Raw genomic sequence first — 20159 nt, 5'->3', positions numbered from 1 at the left:
GGTACATCATCAATATTAAATGGGTTGGCAAATACTCTGTATTGCAAATACCTGGCACTTACCTGGGCGGATCCTTGGTAAACCAGATAGACCACAACCTATACTATCATCCAGCCAGTCATTCAGGTGAGAGTTATTTGATTGCTCACTGTGTTTAGAATGTTGCAGAGGGGACTCTTCCAGGACCAGACTAGCCCAAGGCTGAATTTAAAGTACTTTGGTGTTTGTCCTCCACCTTCTGTTATTGAGTTCTACTCCCTTTCCTTCCTTCACAACAACCTGCTGTTGAAACAAATCTTCTACCAGTCTTTTAATATATGTAATATAAATTTATCATTTTTCCTAAGGGTTCATACCTTTGATTCTTTTTTAAAAACTGTAGAATGCTAGGTTAGATCCCATATTAAAGACATCAAACATATTCTAGGAACTTTCTGGCAACTTGGCCTAAATAGGCATATAAGATGTCCTGGTACAGAAGTGAAGAGGTATAAGAAATTAAAGTTTCTCCCATACACAGCTTTAAAAACATAGTAAATGAAATTTCAATAAATATTTCAGGATCTTGCTAGACTACCCTTCAAACTCCAAAAGAGGCAGATTATTAACTTACTTTTGGAACCTTTGGAAGCAGAAGTCTGTATGTGAGGGAAACTGTTTAACTTTCCCACACCATCTCCACTTCCTATGGACTCATTCCTGTGCACTCTCCCTTGATCTACAAGAAACTCCTTCCTATACTCTACCTCCCAACCTGATAGCCCATTATCTTTCATCACCCAATGTATTCCCTCCCACGACTGTGGAATCCCTCCAGGTAATCTCTCCATTAACCTTTTGTACTAAACTCTTAGTCCACCAATATGGCTACATATAGATCCTCTTTTCTCCTCGATTGAATTCTCATCTGTGCCTTCTAGTCCCTAACTCCAATTGTTTCCAAATACCACACTTCCCACCCTTCTGCATTCTCTGGCCAGAGTCTTACCTCTTTGACTGCCCTGTAGGTCTTGTGAAGGTTACACCAACATTTTTGATGCCTAGTAATACTTCCAGATCATGGAATGTTTATGGTCTTCTATTTTTCATCATTTAGCACATTCTAGTACTTTCTTCAATTTATGGTCTATCTTTTCCTCAAAACCTCTGGCAATCTAGAAATTTGGGGGTAATTTAAGCTCCTGGCTCTTGTTTTTTCCTTTTCAATGTATTCCTCTGCTATCATCAGTCAAACATGAGTATTTTTAAGGACACTTCAATGTATTCTGCTTCAAATTGGGTTTGTGATTTGGAACTAGTCTCTTCACTTCTAGACCTCAGTTGATCCTGGAATTTTTATCTAATTTGGTAGATTGATAGGAAATAGCAAGGAATAATGACCCAATTAGCAAATAAATATCAGATGACTTTAGGTTTTAGGATCTAGAGTTTAAATGTGAAGCTAAGAAAGCTTGTTTGTAGCAGACAAACTGGGCTTCATGAAAGAGGAAGGCTTTGAGCCGAGTCCTAAGGAAGTGCAAACTTCGGAGGATGAGATAAGAGAGAACAACCATTCCTAGCAGGAGAAACAACTTGGTCAAAGCAGGAAGAAAGTGAGGTATAGATTATCTGTATTGAGCAGTGGGTCGATGGGCATAGATGGGTATGGGAAAGAAGTAAGACAGGGATCTGGTGAAAAGATAGTATTATTAATCAGAATGTTTGGCTCCAAATGATAAAATCTCAAATGACATTAATCACCAAGGAGAAAATACACCGGCTCACATTGCCAACCCACTAAGGGTGAGAGAAAGGCTAACCTCAAGAGCAGCTGGAATTGATTCTAGCACACTTGATCCTCTCCGTGCACAAGGCCAAACCATGGCCACTGGCAGCTTGGCTTCTAGGAAGAAAAAGGCTCTTTTCTCCTCGTCTCAATTAGAAAAAGATCCAAAGGAAGAAAGAACTCAGATGGCTCAGCTTAGGTCACATATCTACCCTGGTGGCCCCAGATAGATACTGTGATTGGCAGTCTGCAGGAGAGCCCCGTGATTGGAATGGGAATGATAAAGAGTTCACCAAAAGAAAGAGATACAATTACCAGAAGAAGGCAGGCAGGAGGGTTGGGCCAGACCACATGCTAGCTCTCACTATAGGAAGGTTGGAACCTATCTACTCTTCTACTCTATCTGTGGAATTTGTCCTAAAGGTACTGGGAAGCCACTGATTCTTCCCAATCAAAGGGCAGATATAATGGGGAAGATAAACCTTTTGACAGAATGAGGAATGGGTTAGGTGGGAAGGATTGAAGTGCCTCGGCATGATTTATTGCATACATAAGAACACAAATGGGGTGGCGGGGGGGGGGGGGTAAGAGATCAACCAAAGGACTTGTATGCAGGATAGAAGCATAACCCATGGACACAGACAGTAAGGGGATGAGGGCATGTGCTGGGGGATGGGAACAGCCAGGGAGAGGTCAATGGGGGGGGGGGGAGACATAGGAGACATATGTAATACTTTAAACAATAAATAATTTAAATTAAACAAAAAAAAGGACACAAGTCTTTGGGGGTATTGAAGACAAGAAAATAGAAAGATTCTTCAATAGCCTAGGCAGGGAGATTTGTGTGGAAATAAAAGAGATAGTTTAAAGAAAGGTTGAACAGATTGTGATAATTTACTGGATAGAGAACTAGAAAGAGGAGGAGAAACCAATGAATTAATAATTTGATTTCATTAAATCTTTGCACTATGTTAAGCCCTGTATGAGCATAACATACGTCATTGGTTACATACTACAATCATTTGACGTAGGTAAGGTTATCCCCAGGTTACAGATGAGAATGTTGAGTCCAACAAGTCACACTGTTGATAAGTTGCAATTCAAGCCTGATATTAACTTAGTTGTGTTTGACTCTGAAACTCATGCTTTTTAATTGTTATGAGAAACTAGACATGAGCTTAGGTGGCCAGGAAGAGGGTGACAGAACTCATCCAGAGGTGGCATTGGCTCCTTTTAGACTTGTTGAGATTGAGGGAATAGTAGAGCAAGTAACAAGTAGTACCCTAAAGCATAGAAGTCCAGGGCCTGGAAAAGGACATTTTGGAGTCATTTGCTTAAATTAGAGCCTAATGTGATCAAGGGAGAAATGTTAGGGAGAACTCAGTCATGGCTCCTTGGTAATGATAGCAAGAAAATGAAAAGTCAAAGAAGGATGCTTGTGAAACGTTTAAAGAAGAATTGACAAGGCTCGGCAATAGATTGGATGTGGAGAGCAAAGGCCAGTTTGACTATGGAGAGAGTACTTCACAACTCCGTGAACTTTTGAATTGCTTCTTTGCATAATTAACTAGAACTGTATAAAAATAGCCCCAATTAACTGCAAAACTTGGAAGCCCAGAGGCAGAATGCACATTTAAAGTCAAAGGGCTACTGGCCTACTTATGAAATGAAAAATCAAGCCCTCCGAGGCATCACAAGACATTTGTGTGTACATACAGTGTCCACTGGACTAAACTCCAAGGAGGCACTCAATGCCTCAAAGCTCTGGTCTGCCTGCTGAAAGAACAAAGAAGCTGGAGCCATCAAAAGGCAGGGCCTGGAGCCAGTCCCAGGCAGCCTTTGCCCATCCCCATGGGTGTACAGGCTTTGCACTGCAGGGGCAGGGAATGACCGTGGCAACGAGGGAGAAGGAATTCTCTCAGGACCACACTAGAATAGAAGGGCAAGATGCAGGAGTAACCCAAAGGCTGGGTGCAGAAAACAGTGAAAAGAAAAAGAAAAAAGAAAAAGACTTTCAGAAGTATTTGAAAGGAGGAAGCAAATCTTCACAGGCCGACTAGAATTTCATTTTTCATATAGTTCAGTTAAGTATTAGTTTCTTCAGGGCAGGGACTATGTTTAAGATTTTATGGCAGGTATAGACTTAAAGAGCTTCAAGGTAACATCTGACAGTTGTTCCCAAATTCTGGAGGGAATTAGAACCATCTAGGGAGCATGTTAAAAAGATAGGTATTGAATTCAACAATTCCTTCTGTATTTATTGGCAGACATGCTTCTAAAGTTTTCTATATAATTATTTTTGTTGCTATTCTTTTGATTTCACTATAAAATGGATTCTTACTTAAAATGCTATAATCCATTAGTATCATTATTTTGTTTTCTGCTCAGATATACCAAATTTGGCCAATATGAGCCTCTTCAAGCTCACTGCTGTTTCTCTTGACAGGTCCCTATTGTCTTTAAGCATATTTTTGTTTTTCTTTTGTTTTCTGGCTATTGCAGGATCTGCTTGTATTTTATCTGCCTAGCCCTGGATCAACCATTCCTTAAGGATCCCTAGCTCCTTTCAGTGTAAGGTATTATTTAAAAACCCAGATCTGAAGACTAAATATGCTTATTTCTATTATTATAAAAGATAGCATTCATGTTCACATTCCAATTCAAATCTAACACCATGAGGTACTTCCTTACTTTCCCTTAATCTATATTTGTCTCTCAATGTGAGAAATCTCATTTTCAAAAATGTCAATATATTTATTCATTTTTCTGTATCCTACAATATAGAAAGGAATTTTCTCAGAATTACTATTGCTATAGGAATACCAACAACAACCCTACTTAGTAAGTTCAAAATGTCTTTGCAATTTGTTTTGTCCTTAGATTATATTCCAATAAAGGTGCACAGAGTACCATGTAGATGCCTGATCTAATCTGCCATGCAAATACCTAGATATGGGAAAGCAGGCAGATCCAGATGGTGACAAATTCTACAAAGCAAGTGGCCTATGCGCCTCAAAAATGTCAAGTCATGTAAAACAAAAAGCAGAGAGGAATTTTCTAAAGGAAAGGAAGCTAAAGAGACATGAAAACAAAATAAAATGCAAGATCTTGGATTGGATCGTCAAAGAGAAATTATAGGGCATTTTTTTGTGTGTGGCAATTCAAGACATAAATGTAGACCGTGTATTTGGTAATATAATTATATCAATGTCAGTGAAATTCCTTGGCTGTGATCATGACATTATGGTTGTAGAATATACTTTTTCTTAGAGGATATGTACTGATATGTTTAGTGAGGAATGAAATTATGTTTGTAACTGACTTTCAAATGAAGAATGAGGGAATTGTCAAGAAAATGTGTAAACTATGAAGTGACTTTCAAAATATGGAGTGAAAAAGAGAGAGCAAGAAAGAGCGACCTTTGAAGCATTTATGGAAAGATTAATAAATTAATCTAGTGGATGGTAGGTGGGGCTTTGTTGTATGATTCTTGATAGGTTGAATACTTTTGTTTCAAAATAGAATTAGGATAATAATACAGAAACCCAAGCTTTGCCCCAAAAGATTTTGAGGATTTTGGTCTTGGGGGAGGTCTGGAAATGTACATTGTATCAAGGGGGTTCTAATACAAATAAAGCACATTTTAAGAATGGCAGAGCCCTGGCTGGATGGCTCACTTGGTTGGAGCATTGTGCCATTCACCAAAAGGTTGCAGATTTGAGTTCTGGTCAGGGCGCATAAGGGAGGCGCCAAGTGATGATAGTTGTTTCTCTCTCACATTGATGTCCTCTCTCTCTCTCTCTCTCTCTCTCTCTCTCTCTCTCTCTCCCTCCCTCCCTCCCTTCCTTCTTCTCTCTCCAAAAATCAATAAATACATATCCTCAGGTGAGGATTAAAAAAAGAAAGGCCAAGCAGATCCTTGACATTTTATAGATGTGGAAATCCAAAGCCAAACACTTTCTAGGGCCACATATCCTTGGGGGGAAACCCAAGATTAAAACTTCTTTTTCCTAGAAATTGGTGGCTCTAGACCAGTCAAACCAAGAAAATAGTGGGAACTCAATAAATATTTAATAGTTACTGGGTAATCACGAATGGCAGGGTAGAGAAAGACAAAGGAACTGATTCGGTGCTTTCTGATGCTGACCCAGGCACTTTCAGATGCTTTCACTGTTGTAATCTTTCCAATGAAGCAACGTGTAAAGGGGTAATCCATTTTTTTAATGTATAAAGAAACTGAGGTGAACAGGGTAAGCAATTGTAAGGTCAAAATGCCTAGATTTAAATCCCAGCTAATTTGTTGACTCTGGGACACCAGGGAAAGTATTTAACATTTTGAAGCTTCAGCTTAACTCCCTATAAAATATGTTTAAAAATTATTTTATCTCAGAACATTATTGCAAGAAGTAAATAAAATAGTGCATGTAAAGCACTTGACACAAAGCCCACGCTGAGTAAAAAAAAGTGATCGATAAACATTAACTAGTTGTGAAAGAGCTAAAAAGTGCTAAGTGTTCTAGTTAAGGTGTGTAGCTTAAGACTAGAAAAAGAAACTTCTCTGCAACTAGTTAAATATAACAGTATACAGCATATAAAATCATTTTGCATTCTCTTTCTATTTCTTTCCTCCTTTCCTCTTTGCCTCTCTCCCTCATTCCTAAAACAAATTGGAATTTTAACTATGCCTTAAGACAGTGATGGCGAACCTTTTAAGCTCGTCGTGTCAGCATTTTGAAAAACCCTAACTTAACTCTGGTGCCCTGTCATATATAGAATTTTTTTTATATTTGCAACCATAGTAAAATAAAGACTTATATTTTTGATATTTATTTTATATATTTAAATGCCATTTAACAAAGAAAAAATCAACCAAAAAAATGAGTTCGCGTGTCACCTCTGACACGCGTGTCATAGGTTTGCCATCACTGCCTTAGGATAACAAGATCTATGTATAGGATGCTGAAGATTCATAGTCAAGTGCAAGGATTGGCAAACTATGGTCCCTGATCTAGCTGTTTGCTTTTGTAAATAAAGTTTTATTGGAACACAACCACACACGTTTGTCTATATATTGTCTATGGCAGTTTTTATATACTACATTGGAAGGCAGAGTTGACTAATCATGACAGAGACTTTAGAACCCTCTGAACTTTGAGCCTTTTGATTATAGCAATAGTCAAAAATGTCAAAATATTTCTAACTTGGCCCTTTACAGAAAAAGGGTGATTCCTGGTCTAGTGTGTTAAAGTGCTGGGGAAAGTATTGGGAGGGTCTTAAAAACATGAACACTGAAGTCAGGTTAAGGGGCAATGGTCTGACAAATAAGCATTCTAGGTCATGGTAGCTCTCATCATTATAGATAAAGGAAACAAACGAAAAAGAACCAGAACCAACATTATTCAAAAGTGCTTACAAAGGGTCGGTTTACATTTTCTCATGCAATATTCACTCTCTGAAGCAGACGTCATCCAAGTTTCAAAAATGGAAACTTGGAACACAGAGAAATAAGGAAACCCACCCAAGAACACGGGTTTGGGGCGGAGGGATTGGAATTCAGACTTAAGTTTAACAAATTCCACACCACGTCCCTTTCCTCTGGGCCACCCTGCCACCTTCGCCACATTTTAGGCTTCAGTTGATTGAACTCAGATTTTACATCCGTGGTCCTCTGAGTGAGAGCCTTTAAAATTATTTGTAAAGGGAAGCCCCCAGGAGGATCAACCTGTCTTCCAAAGAGCGAACTTTGGCAGCCCTAACATTGCTATGTTTTAAACTCTGTCCCCCAGGCTTTCTGAAAGGTTAAAAAACCGTGGTTGTTCCTCTCAGTGTCACCAATACCAATCTCCCCAAGTAAAAAGTGGCTTCAGTCAGAGTAAGGGAATCCTATGTTTCACCAATGTAAAAACACTTTGTTGCCATTTATTTTCTTTCTGGAAAGTCAAGCAACTGAAAAATTTTATTTTTAGTTCTTTCTTTCTTTCTTTCTTTCTTTCTTTCTTTCTTTCTTTCTTTCTTTCTTTCTTTCGTTCTTTCTCAATAGAATCTACTTAGAGTAAACTTATATCGTGTCATTAAAAAGCCCATTATAATTAGGGAGTTCTGAAATTTTTTCAAAGCTAATGTTATTGTGTTCTTCCTTTACAGAAGAGAGTAGCTGAGACAGTAGGTTAATGATGATAAAGATTATGATGATAGATGAATTTTCTGGAAATTCTCCAGTGTCTAGTTTTCTATTCCATTTTCCAAATTGTGATAGAAACTTAAGTATACAAGTGATATTTCTCTATTACAAAAAAAAAGAGAGAGAGAGAGCGAGAGAGAGAGAGAAAGAAAAAGCACACAGGTACCATGATAAATGGCCTCAGTGCTGGGAAATAATCAGTGGTGAGAAACGGATGGACCTAGAGTACACAGACTTCCTATAAAGGGCCAGCACTACTCAGCACCAGCCAATGATTGCTGGCATTTAGGAAAGCATAAGGACCAGATCTTCCAGTTTTCCAGGATAATCAAGGAATATACTTATAAATGACTTTTAAAATTTGGCTTAGTCTGTTAGAAGTGCTATTATCAAAAAGGCAAGAGCTAACAAGTGCTGGTGAGGATGTGGAGAAAAGGGAATCCTTGTGCATTGTTGGTGGGAATGTGAAATTCTACTGAATAGTATAGTGATTCCACACAAAAAAATTATCAATAGAATTACCATTTGATCAGGTAATCTTGCTTCTGGGTATTTATCTGAAGAAAACAAAATCAGGATCTAGAAGAGGTATCTGAGCTATCTGACCGTCCCTATTCAGCATTATTCACAATAGTTAAGAGATGGAAACAAGTGTCCATCAATGAAAGGATTAAAGAAATTGTGGAATATATAAATATAATGCAATATTATTCAGTCATAAAAAGAAGGAAATTCTGCCACTTGTGACAACATGAGGGCATTATGCTAAGTGAAATAAGTCAGACAAAGAAAGACAAATACTGCATGATCTCTCTTATAGCATCTAAAAACAAACAAACTCATAGAAACAAAGAGTAGATTGGTGGTTGCCAGTGTTGGGAGTGGGGAGTGGGGAAAGGTAGACAAAGGGTACAAACTTTCAGTTATAAGATGAACAAGTTCCGGGAATCTTAAGATGTAGCATGGTGACTATAGGTAGCAATACTATATTTTATATTCAAAGGTTGCTAAGAGAGCAGGTCTTAAAGTTCTCAACATAAACAAGAGATAACTATGTAAAGTGATGGATGTGTTATCTACCTGTATTGTGATAATCATTTTATAATATATAGTAGTACATATATCAATATGTTGTACATCTTAAATTTATACAATGTTATATATCTACTAGAGGCCAGTGCATGAAATTCATGCACAGGGGGGGAGGTGGGCGGGGGAGTGTCCCTCAGCCCTACCTGCACCCTCTCGCAATCTGGGACCCCTCAGGTAGGATTCCTAGGCCTGGTCTTGATCAGGGCCTATCAGGGCTTTCCTTCCCCCAGCTGCCCGCAGCTGACCCTGCCCCCACCGCTGACTGCTTGCCATCTGTGTGGTGCTGTTCCCCCTCCCCTGCCACCTGTTGCCTCCTTCTGTGGGTGACAGGCGTGGGGTGTGATCGCTTGGCTGGCCTGGGCCTCCCTCTGCAGGACAATCACTGGCCAGCCCCGCACACCCGCCACAACATTGCTAGCTGGTGGCCTGGGCCTCCCTCTGCGGGGTGGTCAGGGGGTGATGGTGGGGCCCCCAACCAATCGCATCACACCGGCCTTGGTTGGCCTGGCACCAATGTGTGTCATAGCATGGTCGTCCAGAAGGTCGTCTGGACGGTCATTCTGCTGTTTGATCGTTTGGTCTATTTGCATATTATACTTTTATTATTATAGATTATATCTCAATGAAGCTGAAAATACTTTGACTCATATTTACATAAAATATCATTTGGTTCCATAAATAAAATAAAAGATAAGCAAATGAAAGACTCACACAGGCTGGATTTGTTTTTTAGATCATGACTTTGTAACTCCCAAAGTAAGTAACTGAATTGGAAGATATGGATTTCTTTACCAGTCTCTGAGCAGTTTGCTTTTGGTAAGCCTATCTTTAGTACATTGATACAATTTCATGTTCTCATAGAATCAAATCTCTGAGCTCCAAAGACTACCCATCCCGTTCTTACAATAAATATAATTGTTACAATATAGGATATTTTTGGCAACTAGCCCACTGGCCTTTCTTCCATGTCATGATGTATTCTGCCAATCTCCATCCGTGCCCAAAAAACAGACAGAAATAAGGGGTTAGATCTGTTTTCCATTGTATGGCTCAACACCAGACCGGATGCTTTCATATTAGGTTCCTGAAAAAAAAGGCACAGAACAGCTATCAGATAGTGATTTTCCATCCGTTTCCCAAATCCCAGTTATCAAGAGGCAAACAATTCCACAAACTTGCAGCAAAAACAAATGAAAAGAAACCAAAACAACATTATCTAAAAAGTGCTAAAAACGGAACTTGTATGGAGCTGAAGTTTGAAATTGTTTGAATCTATAGGAGTTCCAGGATTCTCTGTATTCTCTATGATCATAGCCCAGAGAATACAATCTTTGTATTCTCTACAATCATAGCCCAGAGAATGTTTCCTGATAAGTTCCTGGACTTTGCTCTTCATAAATATTTTAGAATTTAGCTTTAGCAACCATAGGCTTCTAACCCAGGTGCAAGGGCAGAATTTAAGGAGTTAGCAGTTCTGTTTCTGAGCAGTCTTGCGAAATAAAGCCTGCCTCTCCCTCATCCGGGGCAGGATCAAATCATGTACATATTTCAAGGCTGCAAATTCTAATGATGGTCAGAGATTGGATGGTTTCCAGGAGAAACAGCCTATCGATTCCTTTCCCAGGTAATCATAAGAAGTTCAGTTTACCCAACCATTCTTAGGTCTTTCATTTTTACATTATATTACTGTTTAGACATGTTTTTATATTGATCCTTAAAATGTCCTGGAAAGGTAGGCAGGTCAGCTATTGTTAAGATCACTTATTGCCGAAACAAGTTTGGCTCAGTGGATAGAGCCTCGGCCTGCGGACTGAAAGGTCCCGGGTTCGATTCCGGTCAGGGGCATGTACCTGGGTTGCGGGCACATCCCCAGTGGGGGATGTGCAGGAGGCAGCTGGTCGATGTTTCTCTCTCATCGATGTTTCTGACTCTCTATCTCTCTCCCTTCCTCTCTGTAAAAAATCGATAAAATATATTAAAAAAAAAAGATCACTTATTGATCAGGACACAAAACTTACCTATGTGTTACACTAGCAAGGTTATCATACCTCAGGTTCTGTGAGTCAAACTATAGTGCTCTTTTCTCCAGAATCTGGAGAAATCACTGCTCTACACATTACCGTGCCAATTCTGTTGAGGCCACCAACTTTTAAATATGATTCACATGTCCCTCTCACCTTTGACCTCAATATTATGTAAAAATTCCAATAATTTCAGAAACAATTATTCATTAATCCATAAACAGCCTGTTCTAGACACTTTATGGCATTAAAAAACGTAAGACTTGGTTTCTGATCTCAAGGGATGGACAAGTTGGATTTTAAAGAAAGGAATTACATAAAACTACCGGAAAATAGAGGTAAAACTAAGAATAATAGGTCTCCCAGCATGAGTCAAGCACAGAGCTAAGCACTTTACACATATTATCTGATTTAATCCTTGGAACAAGGCAACTGCCATTATCCATCTGACAGTGGAGGAAACTATTAAGCAACTTGCCCAAGATTGTAGCTGGCTAAAGCCAGAGCTGGGATCCTTCCGCACTTCTGTCAGGTGTCCATCCTGGAGAGTTTCCCGGTGCTATTCTGACTCCCTGAACACACATAGGAGCCCACTGTGTCGGGGACTGAACACTTCAGTGGTCAGGGAAATGTGGAAGGTGGGTATCTTCAGAAAAGGGCAGAGCCAGACAAGTGAGTGTTGAGTTAGAACTTAAAAGCAATGGTGAGCATGGATTGGTGCAGACCTTGTGGTGGTGAGGGGGGTATGGGTGGTGGGTTGATAAAGCATGAGTAGTGGATGGGTGATTGGTTAGAGGCCCCTGGTGCAAAGTCACTCTCAGAGTTCAGGTGGTTTACCTAGCTGGGGAGCTATTCGTTAGCACGGTGTGTTCTTGCAGCTGGATTTATAACTGTGCCTCTTTGTTCTGAAGGGCAATTTGTTGCTTATGCCAAGTGCCCTAACTTCCTGAGTTCCGGTACTCCCTGGAGTGGATGAAAAGCAAGATTTTGCAACATCTGTGGAACAAGAGGAACGGGGCTCCCTGGATTAAGGAAGTATTGGTTGCACCATGCCTTTTCCTAGGGGATGATAAAGGACAGCTTAAGAAGCCTCTGGAGAATGTTATATACACTTGTTTCACAACACAGAGCTTTGTACAAATTCTTGAAAAAGTGATCCACATTCTTAGGGCTCAGGCCAAGTGCATGGTGTTGGATTGGATATAAGACAGTCCACTGTTCCCTCTACTGTCTTTTTTCCCCCTATACTAGTAAGTACCTTCTTATTCTTTTTTCTTAAACACCTCTGACCCCCAAAGTGAATAATTCTATATCATTAGAATTATAAGTGTGCAGGTGAGAGTTGAAATCAATTGAGTAGATTAGATAATGCAAAGAACACACAGGGGTGATTGAGAAAAAAATGGTGGATAATATCTCGGGGAATACTGATGTTAAAGAAATGGATGCTAGTGGTTCCATAGGTAACATGTGAAAGCACCTCTTTCCTCCAGGCTTGTATTTCTATATTGAGGGACTTCAATTAGAGTAACAAGCTTGACCTCTCACTTCCCTGTCGATTAGAGGGTAGAGGAGTGACTTATCTGATTGGTGGCTTTAAAAGGAAGAACTGAGCGAGGGAAACTCATTTCTTCCCTTTCTGCTTTAGTATCAGACAGTCCTCTGAAAAGCAATAAAAAAGGTCTTCCCCATGTGGATAGGCCTGTGAGTGTCCATCACTGCCTGGGACTGAGTGGGTAAATCTATCTACCCCTGAGTTTCAGTTCTAGGAAGCTCATTATTGTTGTACATCTAAACCATATCACTAGTATAGTTTTCATCAATACATATAGCTTGCCTTTTTATCTCTACCTGCTTGACTTCCCTGCCTATCTCCCAGTTGGTTCCAAAAAGATGCAGGAAGAGGGTGAACTAATTATTGAGCCTTCACAGACATAAAAGAGGAGAAGGAGCTCTCAAAAGATAATTAGAGTTAATGGCCAGAAGGATAGGAGGAAAACCAGGAAAGCATGTATCAGAATGACTCAGTGCAGTGAGAACCTCAACAGTGGTCAATAGTGCTCTATCTTGGCCAAGAGGTCAAGTCAGATAAAGACTGAAAATGCACTCATTGATATTAGCAACTAGGAGGGTATTAGTAACCTTGGCAACAGCCACATCAAGGTTTTGTGGGTAGGGTTGGAAATATCAGAATATAGTGGATTGAAGAGTAAAAAGAACAGCAGAGTTTGATTCCTGTTATAAGGATCTTAGGGAAAAGAAGAGTGATTAGATGATAGATCAAAGGAATTAGATTTGCAGGATGATTTGCTGTTTCTTTTCATGGAAAGGACTTAAGTTTGCTTAAATACAGAGAAAGGGGTGAATAGAGAGAAAGGTTGAAGATATGGGAGAGTAAGGGGATCATCAATGGAGAAAACTCCATGAGGAAGCAACAGGGATCCTATGATAAATTGTATTGTTATTCAGATTGCATTATTAACCCCCTTCCCTATTAGATACTTATATATCCCTATTCCACTGATTGGGTTTGGGCACCTGACATGCTTTGGTTAGTAGGCTGTGAGTGGACTTGACATACATCTTCAATTCTCTTAATTCTCCTTTTTACCATGAAAATGAGGTATTGTATGAGGTCTGCTCTTTACGCCTACATTCTGGACTTGTAGAGTAAGGCCTATCATCTAGAATGAACTGCAGTCGGTTCCCTGATAACACATAATGTGACAGAAGTACACCTCTGATGCAATTCCCTGAGATTTGGGATTTTGTTATTACAGCAAAGACAACTCATACATATCCCAAGCATAGTCAGAGAGATTTGTTTTAAAAAAAAGGAGGGGGACATTTTTCATACGGATGAACATCAATGGAGGAATGGTAGCAAAGGGTTCAGATGATACAGATCATTTTTTAGTGGGTGAAGCAAACAGAGTTCTGTCCACCTGGAGACATGTTGAGAGCACCATAGTCTCATCCACGCTCTGTCTCATCTTTGTATTTATTTTTCTTTAAATGGACACTGATTTTGCAAGGCTTGTTGGTCTAGCAGTAATTTGCACACCTTTTCCACATCAAAATTGGTACAGGTTTTAGCAGTGTTGCCATCAATGATCCTTATACCGGAGAAAGAAAATAGTAGGCCCTTGAACTTTTTGCTTGATAAAAAGATGTTTGAAATGTCCTGGATTGCATTCTGGTTGTCTGATGTGTGCACATTGAAAATTCAGACCATGATGACTTTGAAGTTTTTCTTTGCTCTTCAGATAGTTGCCATATCGATATACCAATTTATGTGGGCAGCCTGAGAAAGTGATGGAGATAGCTTACATTTGGCAGACCTGAACAAAGGTGGATTAAATATAACTCTGATTGAATACTCTTCATGCATTTATTCATTCATTCTTTTACATAATCTATATGTATTGAGCCAAGTACTCTACTAGTTACTAGAGACAGGTTACAAAAAACAAAACAAAACACAAAGAAGCCATTGTCTACATCTATGTTTTCCACAGTATGTGTTCCAGGTTAATTGGTTAAAACATTCATTTATGGCTTTTTCTCTTTGTATTTTCCATTATTCCTAATTGTGCCTCATCTTCCCACTTGCACCATGTAGCAGCCTGAGCCTTAGTAAAAGAAACCTGAAGTCAAGAACTCTTTCTGTCTCTTATAAAATCCTATGGGTATTGAAAACTATTGTGTCCCAGAGAAAAAGATGGGAGAGTGAGGGCAAGGAAATGGAGAGAGATTGTTCTGAATAGGGAAAATGAGTGAGATTTATGTGTCCTCACACCAGTGGGGATCTATATTCTATATATTTCTCTGTAGCTGCCCTGGAAGAGGAGACAAGAACTTATAAGTTACTATTTGATGAATTCTGAGAGGGGTGGGAGCTATACTGTGAAGGTTCTTTGCTTTATAAAGAGTTTCCAGACACCATGAGAGGCACATTAGAGGCCAGAGGCTACTATGGCCTTGAACTCTAGGTTTCAGGGAGGAAGGGAGAGGTAGAAAGAGATAGAAACATCAATAAAAATCAATAAAAATATTTTTTTTAAATATATTTTATTGATTTTTTACAGCGAGGAAGGGAGAGAGATAGAGAGTTAGAAACATCGATGAGAGAGAAACATCGATCAGCTGCCTCCTGCACATCTCCTACTGGGTATATGCCCGCAACCCAGGTACATGCCCTTGACCGGAATCGAACCTGGGACCTTTCAGTCCACAGGCCGACGCTCTATCCACTGAGCCAAACCGGTTTCGGCAATAAAAATATTTTTTTAAAGAAAAGAAACATCAATGATGAGAGAGAATCATTGATTGGCTGCCTCCTGCACACCCCCCACTGGGGATCGAGCCCACAACCTGGGTCCGCAACCTGGGCATGTGCCCTTGACCAGAATTGAACCTGGGACCCTTCAATCTGCAGGCCAATGCTCTATCCACTGAGCCAAACCAGCTAGGGTATCATTGATGTTTCTATCTCTCGCTCCCTGTCCCTCCCTTACTGAAATTAATAAAAATATATTTTTTAAAAAGGCTGAAATATTAAAGTGTAAATATACATATATGTATGTCTTCAGAACCTCAATTTCCGCTGTTCTCCTGGAATACTTAATGTTCGAATCATACTGAACTGATACAATTCTCCAAACATGTCATCATATTTCATAGCTTTGCTGAGATGACTCTTACTCTCCTAGTCTACCTAGAGAACTCCTCCTTAGCTTTCAATCTTAGTGCAAATACCTTCTCTGGAAATCTCTGAGCTTCCCAAGTGGAATCGATCACTCCTTCCTTTTGGCCATCAAGGCACTTAGAAGTGTGCTCAGTCATTGTGCTTATTACATTGTTTTATAACTGCAAATTTAAGTGTCTGTACCCCCTCAGGCCATGGGACTATTGACAGAAAAGGCTGTTATATTTGTCTTTTCTTCATCCAATGCCTAGTACAATATGTAAAGGTAAACTTCCAAATTTTAAATTACAGTCAACCTAAAATTCATCTAATTAACTTCCCTGATGGTAGAGTTTCTTTGCCAGCTATTTTAAATTCTTTATTTAGACACAGTGAAACTTGTCTGCTAGGGAATTGTCAAATCAATTTTTGAAATAAAGACTTGTTTAGAAACCAGATTCTCAACATTACATATCAGATTTTCAAAAATGTCAGTTGTATTCATTTTTTTATGTGGACCAGATAGATGATCTCAGGATAGAATCTGGTTGATGACAATAATTTTGGTGCTTTTCATTGCTCCCTTAGGTCTTCGGGCCCTGTGGTGCCATTTAATAAATGGGTACCTCAGTCCATTAGAGGGCACCTGGGTCGATGAAAGAGTTAACCCAACAGCCCCACATGCCTACTTTACAATTAGCAAATTGCTCCTCTGTTGGGCTTTTTTATTATGGACCAAAGGCTTTAAAACTAATTTTTTAAAAAAAAGATATTTGGATTAAATTTATTTCTAGAATATTCTCTTAGAATAACTCTTTTTTTCAAACAAGTGTCATGAAAAGGTTTATTTTTAGATGTAAGGTTTATAAGAGCTGTAGTGTACTTGGCTCTCTATGCTAGATTTTTATAGGCCTCTCACTTTTTCAGATGAGAGGGCTATTTATGTTGCTTTCCAAATAGTTTTGATTCCCTAGGGAAGGTTTATAAGATTTTTTTTGGCCTTTGGAAAAAAAAATTGTCAGTTCAAATGCCATATCAAACACTTGCTATTTAATAAAATACAGTGTGGATAAAAATATAATTTCGAGGGGAGGGAAGTCAAGGAATATTTGGATAATATTATAAAGGGCATAATATTCTCTCTTTGCATTTTAGAAAAGAACTGGAGAGAAGTCTTCTTGTTACTGCTTAGTTACTCATTACTGTTATTTTCATTTCAATACTGAAAATATAATTTAATAATTCTTCCACCTCTACAGAAAGAGGATAGAAATAGCATAAAACAATATTCATAGGCCAGATGTTGAGAATGGACTACTTCAATAAGGTTTAGTTTGCTGAGAAATATGGAAATATTTCTCCTATGTATATATAGAAACAATGATATGAAAACAATGAGAATAATGGCTTTTCTCTTGTGGCTCCCATACAAGCAACATTCTATTTTCAGGAGGTACAGAGAATTGTCAAAATGTTCACTTTCATTGCAGTGAATTTTCATTGCTATTGTAACAGTAAAATATACACGTATATATTTGCCTATGAAGTCTTCACTTATGAATTCATAAATGGGATGTCTAGGTGTGTTGTTTTCAGTCATTAATGCAAAGGTGAAATTGTTCTTTCATGGCAGGTGGGCCAATTTACATCTTTAAAAGGAGCCGTCATTATAACAAAAAACTTGGATTGCTGATGAATAATGGTTTCATTTCAAAAAGCACTTTGAAAACATTGACTAATTAATATAACTCAATAGACTGAAACAAAAATATATTCTGTGCTCTTAGGCTTTTAGTGCAACAGGAGCACTTTGCGAAAGAAAGAATGATCAATAGGAAAATCACGTTTCTCCTTTGCCAGCTGTAATGCCAATTGCAATACAGCTTTTTTACAACTGTTTATGTCAGAAGGAAGGCAGTCTACATTTTATTATGGGAAACATTTTAAAACAATGGTCATACTTTTATATTTGAAAATATGATGGAATAGATAACCCGAAACTCCTAACAAAAATGCCAGTTAAAATATGGACAGCATCCTTTTGAATGCATAGCTTGGATTATCAATAATTAAGGGAAAACAAAAGATATAAAATTATTTATATATATATATATATATATATATATATATATATATATATATACCAGTTTCTTTATAGAAATTCAAAATTTGAGATTGCATTTAGTTGCAATCTCAGACCAAACTTCTCTAGGTAAAAAAGGAATTTATTGGCTCATTAAACTAGAACTTCAGAAGTGTTCTAACTTCTGGAGGGCTGGAACCAGTGGCTCAAATAATGCCATTATAACTTGCCTTATTCTCTCTCTCTCTCTCTCTCTCTCTCTCTCTCTCTCTGTCTCCCTCCCTCTCTCTCTCTCTCTCTCTCTCCCCTGCCTTCCTCAGTTTTGGATTTATTCTCATGAAATCATTCTAATGTGATTGTTAAAATGGCCATCCGAATTCCCAGGCTTACATCATTCTCCTAGCTAGCAATCACAGACAACAAAGAACTTCCCTTTCCTGAGAGTTTCAGCAAAAGTCCTGAGGGTTAACACTGATTGACCTGCTGACATCATGTGCCCATCCCTCACTGTATCCCTTTGGCCAAAGGACATAGTTCTCTGGCCATATGTCTGCCCTGAATCAGAGGGATGGAATTCATCCTTTCCATACCATATGGACCAAGAGTTGGAAGAAGGCATGATTCTATAAAAGAAAGAGATGCTGTGAGAAGCTAAATAAATAAGTAAGTAAGTAATACCAACTGCTCTTGCAGTTGCCAGGTTAGTAAAACTGATGTAGAGGTTATCAGATAATTATTTTTACCTCCTTTATCTTTAATCAAGGGAACCAGGGCTAGCAATACATACAATGTAAAGTGGCAAAAAACAACTTCTCTTTTTTCTCCTTTTATTGTTCAACAATAGCAGTGAAGCTGAGATATTCATCTAATTTGAATTGACCTTTATAAATAGCCCTGATTTGTTTTTCTTTTCCCCCCAGAATTTCCAAGTGCTGGGAGAATGGTACATCTTTGAAATCACCAACTAATCACTAATAACATGATAACATGGTATATACTCAGCAAAGGTTGAACTAATAACTAGGTGCACTCCTAGCACCCCTGTTTTATTTAGGATCCTACTGGGAGAGAAGAAACTGCTGGACTTGGGGTTCAGGAGGGAGGAGATGGCTTTCCCTTGGCCCAGTATCCAGTATTGAGAAAACATAGGTATGAAAAAAATGGAAAACATTGGAGGGAGACAGAGAAAAAAATCTGCAGTTGTTAACGTGGTCATGAGCTTTTTTTTTTTTTTTTTTTAATATATTTTACTGATTTTTTTTACAGAGAGGAAGGGAGAGAGATAGAGAATTAGAAACATCGATGAGAGAGAAACATCGATCAACTGCCTCCTGCACATCTCCTACTGGGGATGTGCCCACAACCCAGGTACATGCCCTTGACCAGAATCGAACCTGGGACCTTTCAGTCCGCAGGCTGACGCTCTATCCACTGAGCAAAACCGGTTTCAGCGAACTGTCTTAATTATGATCATGAGGGTCACATAGAATAAGGTAAAATTCAAGAGGGAGGTGAAATCAAAACATCGTATGTTGAGATTATGTGACTTAAGTGTCTGATAAACTGTAAATTATTATGTGAATGTGAGAAATTCAACTATATTTTATCTGGAGTTCTTACATCTTATTTTTACAAGTACTCTTAGGGTCAAAACAGAATATTGGGGACTAGCTATAGTTATATGAAATATTAATTATGCTTTGTTAACCATGATTGCCTTGTTCTCATTAAAGAAAGGACATTCTAACCTGGCTGGGAGTTGTATACCCATAGGACTTAAGAGTCAACCTTGGACCTGAGAGTCAACCTTGGAATGTGTCCATTCTCATTCAAACACTGCCTATTATCATAGAAAGATTAACAACTTTGGTCCCCAAATTATGGAGTCCTACCCCAGCCCCCATTGCCTATTTCCCCATGCCTGTAATACCCATTTTTTATACTCACTCTTTTTTAAAAATTAATTAATTAATTTTGTATTGTTTCAAGTATTATGTATGTCTCCTCTTTCCCCCATTGACCCCTCCTGACCACTCCCCTCTGCCTTCCTTCTGAGGTTTGATGGTCTGTTCGGTATTTCCCTGTCACTGGATCTATTTTGGTTCATCATTTTATGTTGTTCATTATATTCCATAAATGAGTGAGATCATGTGACATTTATCTTTCTCCAACTGGCTTATTTCGCTTAGCATATGCTCTCCAGTTCCATCCATGCCGTTGCAAATGGTAAGAGTTCCTTCTTTTTTACAGCAGTGTAGTATTCCATTGTGTAGATGTACCACTATTTTTTATTATTATTTAAATTCTTTATTGTTTAAAGTATTACATAT

The sequence above is a fragment of the Myotis daubentonii genome, chromosome 17, assembly GCF_963259705.1.
Source record: "Myotis daubentonii chromosome 17, mMyoDau2.1, whole genome shotgun sequence".
Classification (NCBI taxonomy): domain Eukaryota; kingdom Metazoa; phylum Chordata; class Mammalia; order Chiroptera; family Vespertilionidae; genus Myotis; species Myotis daubentonii.
This window is presented reverse-complemented; position numbering follows the sequence as displayed.